The sequence below is a fragment of the Macrobrachium rosenbergii genome, chromosome 16, assembly GCF_040412425.1.
Source record: "Macrobrachium rosenbergii isolate ZJJX-2024 chromosome 16, ASM4041242v1, whole genome shotgun sequence".
Classification (NCBI taxonomy): domain Eukaryota; kingdom Metazoa; phylum Arthropoda; class Malacostraca; order Decapoda; family Palaemonidae; genus Macrobrachium; species Macrobrachium rosenbergii.
In genome coordinates this window covers 51,885,937-51,898,422 of record NC_089756.1, presented here as the reverse complement: position 1 = coordinate 51,898,422, position 12,486 = coordinate 51,885,937, and the positions used below count along the sequence as shown (strand labels likewise).

At 33.0% G+C, this 12,486-nt stretch overlaps 1 protein-coding gene across 5 annotated transcripts in view; it reads right to left on the bottom strand.

The window, feature by feature from the left end:
* LOC136847436 (stomatin-like protein 1) overlaps positions 1–5,316 on the bottom strand; it is a 184,341-nt gene extending 179,025 nt beyond the window's left edge. For all 5 annotated transcript variants that reach the window (XM_067119126.1, XM_067119129.1, XM_067119128.1 and 2 more), the window contains exon 1: positions 5,240–5,316. The gene's annotated coding sequence lies outside the window, so the exon portion shown is untranslated. The remainder of the gene's footprint in view (positions 1–5,239) is intronic.
* Between the last annotated feature and the right edge of the window lie 7,170 nt (positions 5,317–12,486).

Genomic DNA, 12,486 nt, shown 5'->3' with positions numbered 1-12,486 from the left:
GTCGCGTTGCTAGGTAACCAGTTGGTTCTTAGCCACGTAAAATAAATCTACCCCTTCGGGCCAGCCCTAGGAGAGCTGTTAATCAGTTCAGTGGTCTGGTTAAACTAAGATATACATAACATTGTACCTAAATGTCAACTAACTACCATATAAACCAAATAAAAATAGGCTTGTATATTCGTTCTGCTCTATATGAATTGTGTGACATGATGCTGTTATGAGAAGAGGACTTCGGGCTTCAAGTTAACAGTAGGGGCAAAATAATTTTGTTCAGTCCGACTGCTGTATATCGGTTTGGCACACAGCAATTTTCGTGATAGTAGTAATAGTAATAGGAATATGCCTTTGTAACTACTCCTTACCGTCACGTACGTTGGTTACACCGTCTTGGTAATACTCGTCAAACTGCCCAGTTTATTACGAGGTCCTGCCGAATCACACTCAGCTTTTTAAAGTATTTATTGTATCGCCTCTGCATGTATGGTACGTTTGTCTACCACCTGCAAATGTGTCACCGTATTGGATTCTTGAAATCTCCAGTATTTTATTTGCTTAGTTCCTTAACATGAAATATTCATAAATAAGTTTTGCTATTCCCATCAACCATATCAACGCAATTGAAGACTAGCTCAAAGCAAGTAATTTCTTTTGTTATGTTTGATTTAGTTAGTTGTCACCATTCATGAGAAATTTGGTAATTACTGTTTTTCTCGGTTATCACTGCATTTATTACCATGTTTGTATTTGTACTCTATCTGTACTGTATGTTATCTATAAATATTGCACGTGTATTTGTATAAAGTGTAAGTTATCTGTAAATCTTATATTCTGGTTATAATTTTGCCTGTATGTGTATTGTGCTCTAGTAATACAAGTAAATAACCCTTTTCAGTTGATTGGTTGTTACCCCTGGTCAGTAACAAGTAGACGACAGCTATAACAAGACAGATAAATGCCATTAGCTGTTTCAGCCCAAAAAATAAACACAATGCTACATTTACGTCGCCACTTAAATTATTCAGTTTTAGCACACCGAATTTTATTGCAATATTGGGTGTATTAGAGGGCCTTCAAATATAAATACTGGAAGACGGAAGCAGTGATGATACTAATTATCATCTAATATCAGGTTACATCAGATGAAAATTAATGATGATCATACAGTATTACGTTCTATTTTATTTCTAAATTCTGATTTTCAGGTCTTTCTATTTCCTTTATCCGTGAGTCTTCACATTAGTTGTCTATTGAACTGTCAGCTTCAACCAGCAATGGATGAGAGGAAAACTGTTCTGAACTATCTTCTTTTTCTTCTTTAGTTTCCATTTATAACAACTAATCTAGTTTTCATGTCGAGAGTAAATTCTTCAGTGCTTATTTCTTTAACGTAGGGCTGTCGGTCATTTCCTTCTGTAAATCTCACTTTCTTCACTATCTCCTTTTCTTTTATTGTTTCTTCTAGTTTCCATAATTATCCTTATTACTTATTTGTTATTTCCCAGTTTCTTACCTCTAATTTTCATGTATAAGAATGTTAAAATAATTTGTATTTTTACTAGGTTACAGATGAGAGCCTTTTGTGTAGAAGAGCTTCTCAACACGAGCTGGAAACGGTCTTTGAAGCTAGATAATAAGGTAGTTAATTAGAGGTAGACTGGTGAGTGTGGGAACTCCTCCCACTCACCTGCTGCGAGTCAATACTTTTTTCTTAGGCGTCAGGGACTATGCGGGCTGGTTGATGTGGGATTATGATAAAAGGCTCTGGTTAGTGAATCTAGGAAATATATACAAATACTATAAAGGTTTGATATTTGTTCTTACGGGAATACAGACTACCGCCTTTTGCGTAGGAGGCTAACTTTAGGTGGGAGAGTCGTCTCAAAACTGACCGTCACATTAACTCATCACTCTGAAATGTCATGTTCCCGGTCTTGGAAATGAGCAAGGGACTAATGATTCCTGTGACCTCTATATGATCCGGCATAAAGATGCAATGTTGACAGGGCTCTAAACCAGAGCAAGAGGTGTCTGAACTTTCACTCTTAAAAAAAGACGTAAAGAATCATGTACTACCCAAGTGAAGGGGCTGCAGGTCGAGACAGCTATTATCTAGGTCAGTCATAAAAGAATGTGCTTTTGACCTTGGTTGTTTTCTTTCATATTTTATAATTTTTTTTTTTTTAGAATTTTAGGTCCTTAATTATTGACCACTGATTGACTACCGTTCCTTAGTGATATGACAGCGTACTAGGGCATTCTTCTAGCCTCTCTACGTAAGCTCGAACACTTTTTGACTATATCTTTCCCTGGCTTTATGGACAGAAGTATTTCCTCTAAACTTTAACAGCTAATCTGTTGCATGTCTCATTTGCAACATAATCTTCAAATACTGCCCTGGTTCTTGCTTCTACTTATCTCTCTGTACTGCAAGTCATTTCGCCTCTCGTTCCAGTTCCTGGTGTTTTTTTTTTCGGGCATCTTATCCAAGCTCTTTCCGTTTGCATTTTAGAAGTATTTATGTTCGATATTTCTTCGATTTTACCGGACCTTATATATTGTTGTATTCTTTTGCTGTGTGGTACTTATCACCGATATTACATTGGTTATCCACTTCCTTTGATTGTCACTCAAAATCAGTCAGGATAGCTGAATAAAACTGTAGCCTAAAAATTCGGAAGCTCGGTCTGGTACCCCATGGTGAACTACACGTTTATATCACGTCTTCAAACATTTCATTATATGGTGGCTGTACAACACTCTTGTATGTGTAATTTATGTGTAATTCTATCATCTAACACTTATAAGTGAACACGACTTTAGTCGTAAAACATCATAAGAAAACACGTTGCCAATCGCACGCTAACCCAGCAGCGTTGCCAACGTAACAAGTAAAAAGAAGCTCAGGGTAACAACAATTTTTCTCTGCCATAAGGCATCATTGTGACCGGTGCAAATCTTCTAAAAAATATGCCGCCCGATGCCTTGTGATAATGGTTGTACAGGAAGTGGCCAATGCAGACTAACCAATCCCATTCATTAGTTGCCTTTGAATCAAAAGGAACCAAATAGCCGATAGTCGTAGCCTACACCATGAAACTTTCACATCATATTGCCGGTATATGATATTGGACTGGAATCCTCAGACACTTCAAGGAAAAATTTATGAGTCAAGAAACGTTTCTTGACTCATAAATTTTGAGAAAATATAAAGGTAATGGGCACGAGTGAATTAATGCAACCAAAGCATTACCAAAGGCGTTATGCATGTGTACGAAACTGTCCATACTTTAAATATATTCGACACCAAAACATGTTTCTTTTATTTATTATATTCTCGAATTCAAATTATAGTTTAAAATAATTTTGGACATTTTTTTCCTTTGATAACTCTGAGTATTTACAGTAGTCAACATATTTTTGTTACTTGTACTGGGCATTACACAGAAATCTCTTTCACTGCTTAATCAAGAAAATAAACTAATTTTATGCACAGTAGATTATCGAACAATATAAGAATTATAATATATATATATATATATATATATATATATATATATATATATATATATATATATATATATATATATATATACATATATATACATATATACATACATATATGCATACATACATATACATCACGCACTATAATACTGATAAAGTTGTAGCATTGCCTCATGAAAACGGAATGAAGAGGACGTAAGCTCATCTTTAAAAATGGTCGCTAACCGCATAAACCAAGATAACATTTTTTTTTACCAGTCTTTCAATTATGTTAATCTTTACTACGAAACTACAAGGACGTATAACATTCCAATATAGGGAAAAGTAGTAACATGTTAAAAAAAAAGCCGAAAACACATGACATACCAAGATAGTCGATAAAAAAAAATTATTTGTAACACTGATTGCAATAATGGTTATATCAAAGCCTGAACTTGAAGAACAGTGAGAAAATACGCCGTCCTAACCCTCCTGCTGCCGACGCATAGCATACAACTTATCGTACGGTATATACTCTTATTACTTCGTCTTTAGTTCAGTATTAATACCTTATTAGTTGAACACTTAGCAGTCTTTTCAGTCATAGCCACGTCCCAAACAAACATTACGTAAAATGTTCATCAACGAGCGAAGTCATCGCTTAGGCAAACGGAATTTAACAGATTTTCATATGAATGGATATGTATGTATGTATGTATGTATGTATGTATATATATATATATATATATATATATATATATATATATATATATATATATATATATATATATATATATATGTGTGTGTGTGTGTGTGTGTGTGTGTGTGTGTGTGTGTGAGCATATTTGCAATGATTCCAGGCTAATACACAAACGCCAAAAATAAAAAAATTAAATTTAAGAATTTAACTTAATACACATATCATGACACGTGAAATTATAAATATTCCGAAGGTGTAACATTTTCTGTCTTCTCAAGTAAGGTACGAAAAAAGTTCAGGAAGTAGACATTAAAAGCTGTAAATTCAAGCTTGTTTTTCCCTTGTTTTGAATAAGAGTTTCCTGGGCGGTCCCTAACACTCGTAATTTCTGTGTTCTCCGGTAGATGGCAGTTATGTTCTTTAATAAACGATATCAGCTGTTTTTATCCGTTCATGAATAATTCCCAAAAAAAGGCTTTAAAAAAAAATGTTTTTTTTTTTTAAAAGATATCTCGCATTTGAGAGAAAGAAGCCATTTATCGGGTAGTATTAAATAAGTAATTTAATACATTCACGACGATGATGATGATTGCATTACTAGATCGGAAATGTCACTCAGATATGAGACGTAGCCTACAGTAGCGTTGCCTACACTATGAAAGAGAGCAGTGATAACCTTTGGCCTAACGGACGGGGTCACTTTTCTCGAAACATGTATGTGATTGTCCTTATCTCACCAAAATTTTCACTTCGAGTTGCCAATGACTTTATAAACAGCTGGTTTGATATTCATTTGGCAGTCCTGCCTTTATATAAGCGAAAACTAAACAAAGACTATCTATAACACACTTGTCGTAACCTCGGACAGATAGCTGTTAGCTATCCTTTCATAGGCCTAACAGAGACTGCAGAGTTGCTTAGCAGAATGGTAGTTCAAGAACACTAAGCTACGCGGTGACCCAGTTGTTTACATTATAGGCAGTAATCACATGGGCTTATATTAAAAATTTTCAACGTTTTTTCTTGAGACAGAATGCGGTTAATGAAAGCGCTTACCTGCAAACAATCACTGATGCTTAATGCGTTCTCTTCGCTAGCTACGTCCTCTTAGTGTGTCGTCTGCAGCATATCTGACATTTCTATAAGGCAGCGTTTAGTTCAAACCAGAGTTTGTAATATATTTAATCATTAAATATTGATTTTCTTAACAATAAATCATTTTCATAAGGCCTTTATAATTATACAAAACATTTTTGTAAAAATTTAAAATATATATTGTGGCAATTGAAATCAAAATACTTTTATTCAGATCTTAAAGCTATTGATTTACCCTATGGCTGCCCTGTGCTTTGAATCTTCGTCCTCTCAACAATAACATTGAATTTCAACCTTTGCACAGGTTCCATTTAAGGAATTTTAATATATTGGTTCTAATGTGGATGACATTCAGGTTCATCATATAATACAAATACTGTTTATTATAATTTTTAGAATTATGTGAAGCAGACAGTAATTCGGACGGTTAATCAAATTGATAATTTTATTATCTAGATTGTAGGGGAATCGGACACATTGCAGGTAAAGGTGTCCTTTAAAAGACACTTTATTAAAATGCCGCATCGTGCTTTATCGCTCGCTTGCGCTTCTTAAATCTTCATGTTAAGTTCTTAGAGAATGGATGCTATTTTTGACTTTTAAGAGTCCTATTACGTTCATTTTGTGGGAAGCGGCTTATTTATTAGCTCCATATCCGGACATGGTATTTTAGGGGGAAAGTGCTACTGGTAATGCCTTTCTTTGTTCAAATTAGTTTGATATTTTTATGATTTCGTTTACAAACTTGTCTTGCCTGCAAAAAGGTGATACTTTGTCTATGACAAATGTTTCGTATAGATAATTAACTATTAGTTGATCCTGTACACGCGTATATCATCTGAAAGCTGAGTTTTGCCTTTTATTCCAGAAATATTAACTGTGCACTTTGCGTTTATTCTGATAGGTGTGGGCTTTTATGGATTTTGATGGGTATAAATTCCGGGTTAGATAGTGAACTGTAATGTTCATATGCTACAACAAGGTTGTCCAGTATACCTTGAATGCAGATGTACACACACACACACACACATACATATATATATATATATATATATATATATATATATATATATATATATATATATATATATATATATATATATATATATATATATATATATATATATATATATATATATATATATATATATATATATATATATATATATATATATATATATATATATATATATATATATATTTATTTCCACACGAATGGTAAATCTCATGTCATTTTTATGAAGGAGGTTAATGTTTACAATGAATTGCAGGTCACGATAAATTTATATACATATAATATTTTTAGCTCCATATTTTTTTCATCCACCAGTGCTCTGACAAACCATTCACGAGATTCTGTGTTTTTAGTTACTATTTTTGGAGGCATTAATATTCTTCTATTATTAAATCCTATGTGGTATTTATATATACCTAATAAAAAACTCTCAAGCATTCTTATTTTTCTTGTATTTATTTTTCTTTTTTTTGCATTTCTTATACAAGTTATTGGGAACATTATTAGTCTTCATCAGATTTTTTGGAAAAGCTGTTTCTTTGCAATAGTTGTGTGGATGAAATAAGGGCGTTTGATTAATAATTTTTAATTTTTTTACATTTTATACATGGTTACTTGATAGATTTTACTTTTGATGTCGATGAATGTTGTAGTTCGTTGACTTTTATTACAAAAGAGGCCAGAAGGCTGTTTTGCTTGTGTTGTTCAACGGAAGGAGCAGAAGCAAACACCCAGCTGAGAGGAGAATAGAGGTTTAAGCGTAGGACAGTATAGTAATTCAATGAATTGTTAGTCATCGTTTCAACAAGATAAATTCATGGTTTGTAGTATTCTAAATGTTCAAGAAAACAACGCAAGACACATTTGTTAACAATTAGAAGGAAGTGATATTGATTATGTTTCCGTTTATGCAAACTCAGAAATGTACTTGAGGTGTTCATGTAACATTTTTTGGCTAGTCATTATGGTTCATATAGAGGTCTGAGCCTCAGTGGGGGTCAAGTACCTGAGTTTCTTGTTAAAACCATTAAAAGTTTACTGTTTTAAAACCGATGAAAATTATTTTTAGAGATGTTGGATTTATTTTCTTGGTTTGCCACTATTAGAGTTTGTATCAAACCAGCTTTGCTGACATTAACCTAAAACCCACGTCAGTATTGTGAAGGGTATTGGGGGTGGGGGGCCTGCGTCTCCTATTTGGCCCCTTGTGAATCGTGAGCCACTTAAGTTTGAGGTCATTGTTAACTTAAAGTACCAGAGGAGACCTTATTCTTAAGACTCAATATCCTAGACAGGGCCAAGTACTCATAAAGACTTTTTGAAAAAATGCAGAGTTTTAGTATCGTTTGTTGTTTGAGGACTGTTCAGTAAGAATATTTTTCCACACTTCAACAGACACATAGCAGGAGTCACAAACTCAAGGATCAGCTAGTGTGATAAATCTTTTAGACAATTTGATTTTGGATTTTGGAACCTTCTACCCCCTTCAGTATTCCCTGGATTATTTAAACTGCCTCTTTCCAAGGAAACAGTGTAATAGGTGTCTATCATTATTTCAGCCGTAAAGTGAATCGATACACTGGTTTTGTATAGCTGGTCGTGGTTGGTTTGCTGCGCCCATTTCGCTCCACACGCAATTATAAAGCAATGCCTTTCTAAACCGACGGTAATCAGTGTCCTAATAACAGGTCTTAATTCATTTTCACTGTAAAGTCCCTGGATCTTGTTTCTACCAAGAAGAATCTGGATCATATTCATTGCTATGAAAACACTGTTTTGGAAGCAGGCAGCATGTGCTAACAATTGAAAAATGAGATGTGGATGCTCCGGTTATTTTTTTATATCTTTTTTGTATAGTCTTTTTAACATTTGATTAAATCAGAAATTTGTCAGTTTTCCAAATAAAATATATTTGTTTCAAAGCAAGTCAGGATATATTCGTACAGATAATATTTTTTAGCTCGATATTTTTACACACTAGTACTCAGATGAACCACTCACAAGATTCTGTTTTTAATTCAAGATTCTGTTTTTAATTACTATTTGTGGAGGCAATAATATACTTTTATTATTAAGTTCTATGTAGTTTTTGTATATACATAATCAAAATTTTTTACGCGTTGTTATTGTTTATTTCTTTCATGACTTCTAGTTTAGTGGACAATTACATAGTTTTGGGACCAACAATAATATTCTACATACCGTTATGGAAGAGGAATGTCAATTCTTGTAATAAAAGAGTGAATATGGACGTACAACCAAGGCTTTGAAAACAATGATGCCCTACGCGTTTTCTCTCGTTCTGCATCTCGATGTCATTGCTAATTTGCTCTTCCAGCGATTAGTCGATTCATCAGTTTGCACATTCAAAACTCAGTCCAGAGGACTGTTCCGAGACTCATTTAGGTCAGGAACGAAGTTTACGCCGCGGGACTGCACACCCGTTTCTTCCTGTGGAAGCAGTGATTAATGTCTAGCAGAACTGATCAGGGGGTGACAACGGCAGTTGCAACCCTTCGTTCCCCATAACTGCGTAAGCAGCGTTGTTCAGACTAGTACTACATATGTGTGGTTGTGCTGTACATTTTACTCAACTTTCTTTGAATGATCAATCTATATCGTTCCTTTTGTTTTGAAGTTTCCTTAGTCCCATTATTGGAAGTTTGCTGGATTCAGATTTTTAGTGTCTTGATGTTCATGTAGTATTCTTGTATTTCAAATTGTTATGCACATAATTGCAAACACACACACATGTATATATATATATATATATATATATATATATATTATATATATATATATATATATATATATATATATATATATATATATATATATATATATGTATATATATATATATATATATATTATGATTATATTCTGCTATAAATTGCCTCCCCTCCCCCTCCTTTGTTGTTGTTGGTTGTTCTGTCGTGTTTCATTTACTGCCAGCCAATATCGATAGACCATCTGTCTATCGACTTAAAAACAGGGGTTTAAAAGATTAAAGGCGCTCCCATTTTTGATAAAGATCTTTCCTTCGAGGCAAAAGTAATCTGGCTTGGGTGTTTCTTTTACAATGAGTCAAACATCTGTGTTAGGCGCACCCCTGCCCCATAGGGGGATAAAAGCAAATGTAAACTTCAACACCTGTTGAATCTGTAAAATATTATCTGAATAGATATGCTTTTGGGTATGCATGCAAAATCACTTGTCATTTCATCGCTAATGTATAATTAACTGGGAACCGGACTCGCCTCTTGCATCAGCAGTATTAATTCTTATTACTCCTTTGGCACAGAGCAGCTTCGAATTCATACTTTGTCTGAGTTGAGGCCCAAAGTTCTTGACTTTAAACTTCATCTGTAAACCACTTTTGAAGATAAATTTTCGTTAAAAGTACAAGTATTAATTAGTATCTATTTGTAAAGCAATTTCTCGGCTGCTATTTTCCTTGTCTAATAAGAAAAAATACAATTGCATAATATGACTGGCACGTACGAAGGGAACTAGCATGATGGACACAGATTTCCAAGAAAATGGATGACGTCATATGCATGCAGAAAATCTTGTCATTTCAACGGATAATTAACAGAACCGGCTTCTGCTGGTGCTTCCTTCTTGACTTTAACGCTTCATCTCTCAAATTCTCATTCAGGATCTGTTCTGTATTCTTTTTACTTAAGAAGTAAGAAGTATCAGAAAATACTGTAATGGGGATATGCTTGTCAACGCATTAATCAGCATTTTTAGGATGTTTTTTAAACCTGATTCTTTAGTTTGTCTAAAGAATAAGAAGTATATATGTATATATATATATTTTATATATATATATATATATATATATATATATATATATATATGTATCTATATATATATATATATATATATATATATATATATGTATAAATATATATATATGTATGTATATATATATATATATATATATATATATATATATATATATATATATATATATATGTATGTGTGTGTGTGTGTGTGTGTGTGTGTGTGTGTGTGTGTGTGTGTGTGTGTTAGCAGTTGCATTTGAAATGATTTCGTTCTCGGCCTGTAACGAAAGAAATAACTTCTAATTTTTCCTAAAACAGGCCATGGACTCAATTCTTCATTCGATTCAGAATTCATTCATGTTTTTCAGGCTTTTCATATTGATAATAATCATTGCCTATTATCACTCGTGTATATTTCTTGGTCATCCTACATCAATCTGCTTAATTCAGAAGGGAATTTTGAATCGCTGTTAGATTATCTGTTGCGTTTATCGTATTTGCGATGCGTGACTGAGTCAGTATTTTTTTAGTTCGGATTATTGAGAACTAAAATATAAACACCAAAATATAAAGGTGCTATATTTTTATTTAGTTGCATTTGTAATTTGTAAAACATTCAAGTTGAATTGAAACGATTCACTGAAGCTATTCTTTTCAGCTGATTTGTACTATCTGCAAATGTTGTTGCAGCGATATAATCATAGTTTAAACAATAATTATGTTCGATAGTTGAAACGTTATGGAAATATGGAATAACATACCCCGTATTCATAGCAGCAAGAAATGTTTGAACATGAGATACCGGAGTATTTTACTTTAATCACTACAAAATAATCATTAATCGTAACTTTCGATTATCGCTTTCATATGTTTGCTATCGCACAAGTTATAAACCTACGGCCGCAACCACAAGGCAAAGTCTGTAACAGTTTTAGAAGCAACGATGAACCTTAATTAGGATGGATCTAATTAGACATTCCATCCGTAAGCGATAGCATTCCTATGTGATAAAACTCCGCTCTCATTTTGCTGAAAGGAAACATGATCATTAGCAACTATGAAGAAAGGTGAAGTCAGGGGATCGGTATGCCAACATCATCAACCAACGGCCGCTGCCCCTCCCACTCCGGGAACGGGAAGGTAAATAAACCCGAGATCGAAGGGACCAGTGATAAGTCACATATTATACGGCGTTTGGAGTAGAGCCTACGTATAGACAAGCGACATAGCATTTGGAAAAAATGAATGATAAAAATATTTTTGAGTTATTTTTGTTTTTGTATTGTTGTAATGATAGATCGAAAAATCGTAGGTTACGCCAACAAAAATAACATGGAAGTTGTGAATCTTACAGAATGGAAGTCATGATTGTATGTATGTATATATATATATATATATATATATATATATATATATATATATATATATATATATATATATATATATATATATATATAAACTGTAAATGTTTTACTAAATTTTAGAAGAAGTTATTGTTGCTGGTTATGCGTATAACAAATTGAAAGTAAATATGGTATGTCAATAAACTGAAGTTTGTAACTAATTTATTTTGGCAAAGAGCTGTTGTGTTCAATTTCAATATCTGAAATCTGCATGTCCTCCTCTCTTTGCCATTTTAAGTGTTTGACTTTGTGGGCAACATTTTGAGTCAGATGTAGCCTACTGTTAATTAAATTCAGTTGTTGGCTTTGCCCTTTTTAAAACGTGTAAATACAATATCACACTCCAATGAGTATCCTTCACTCATTATTTTCTTTTAGAAATATACGAGGTCATTTATCTTGTTAGTAAAATCCTGGTATGGAATTGCAATATTTTGCGATACAGTTCTTGTAATGAGATTAGCGGAAGTGAACATAAACGCTCAGGAACAGATATTGTCCTTATTTTAAAGGGAAAATAAATTGTGTTCCTCATAAGACAATGAGAATGAATTATATAATATATATAATACCTCCGGAACCCAAAATCTTTTTACCTTTTACCATTCTTCTCCTGGATGGCAGTAACATGTGCAAGCCTCTCTCTCTCTCTCTCTCTCTCTCTCTCTCTCTCTCTCTCTCTCTCTCTCTCTCTCTCTCTCTCTCTCTCTCTCTCCATTTCTTATATTACACACACACACACACACACACATATATATATATATATATATATATATATATATATATATATATATATATATATATATATATATATATATAAGATACCATTAGATACCATCCAGTTTGAATGAGGTCCTTTTAGTAATTCTACTATTGCACAGAACAAGTGTGTATGTGATAAATTTTATATATATATATATATATATATATATATATATATATATATATATATATATATATATATATATATATATATATATATGCATCTGCATCAGTCAG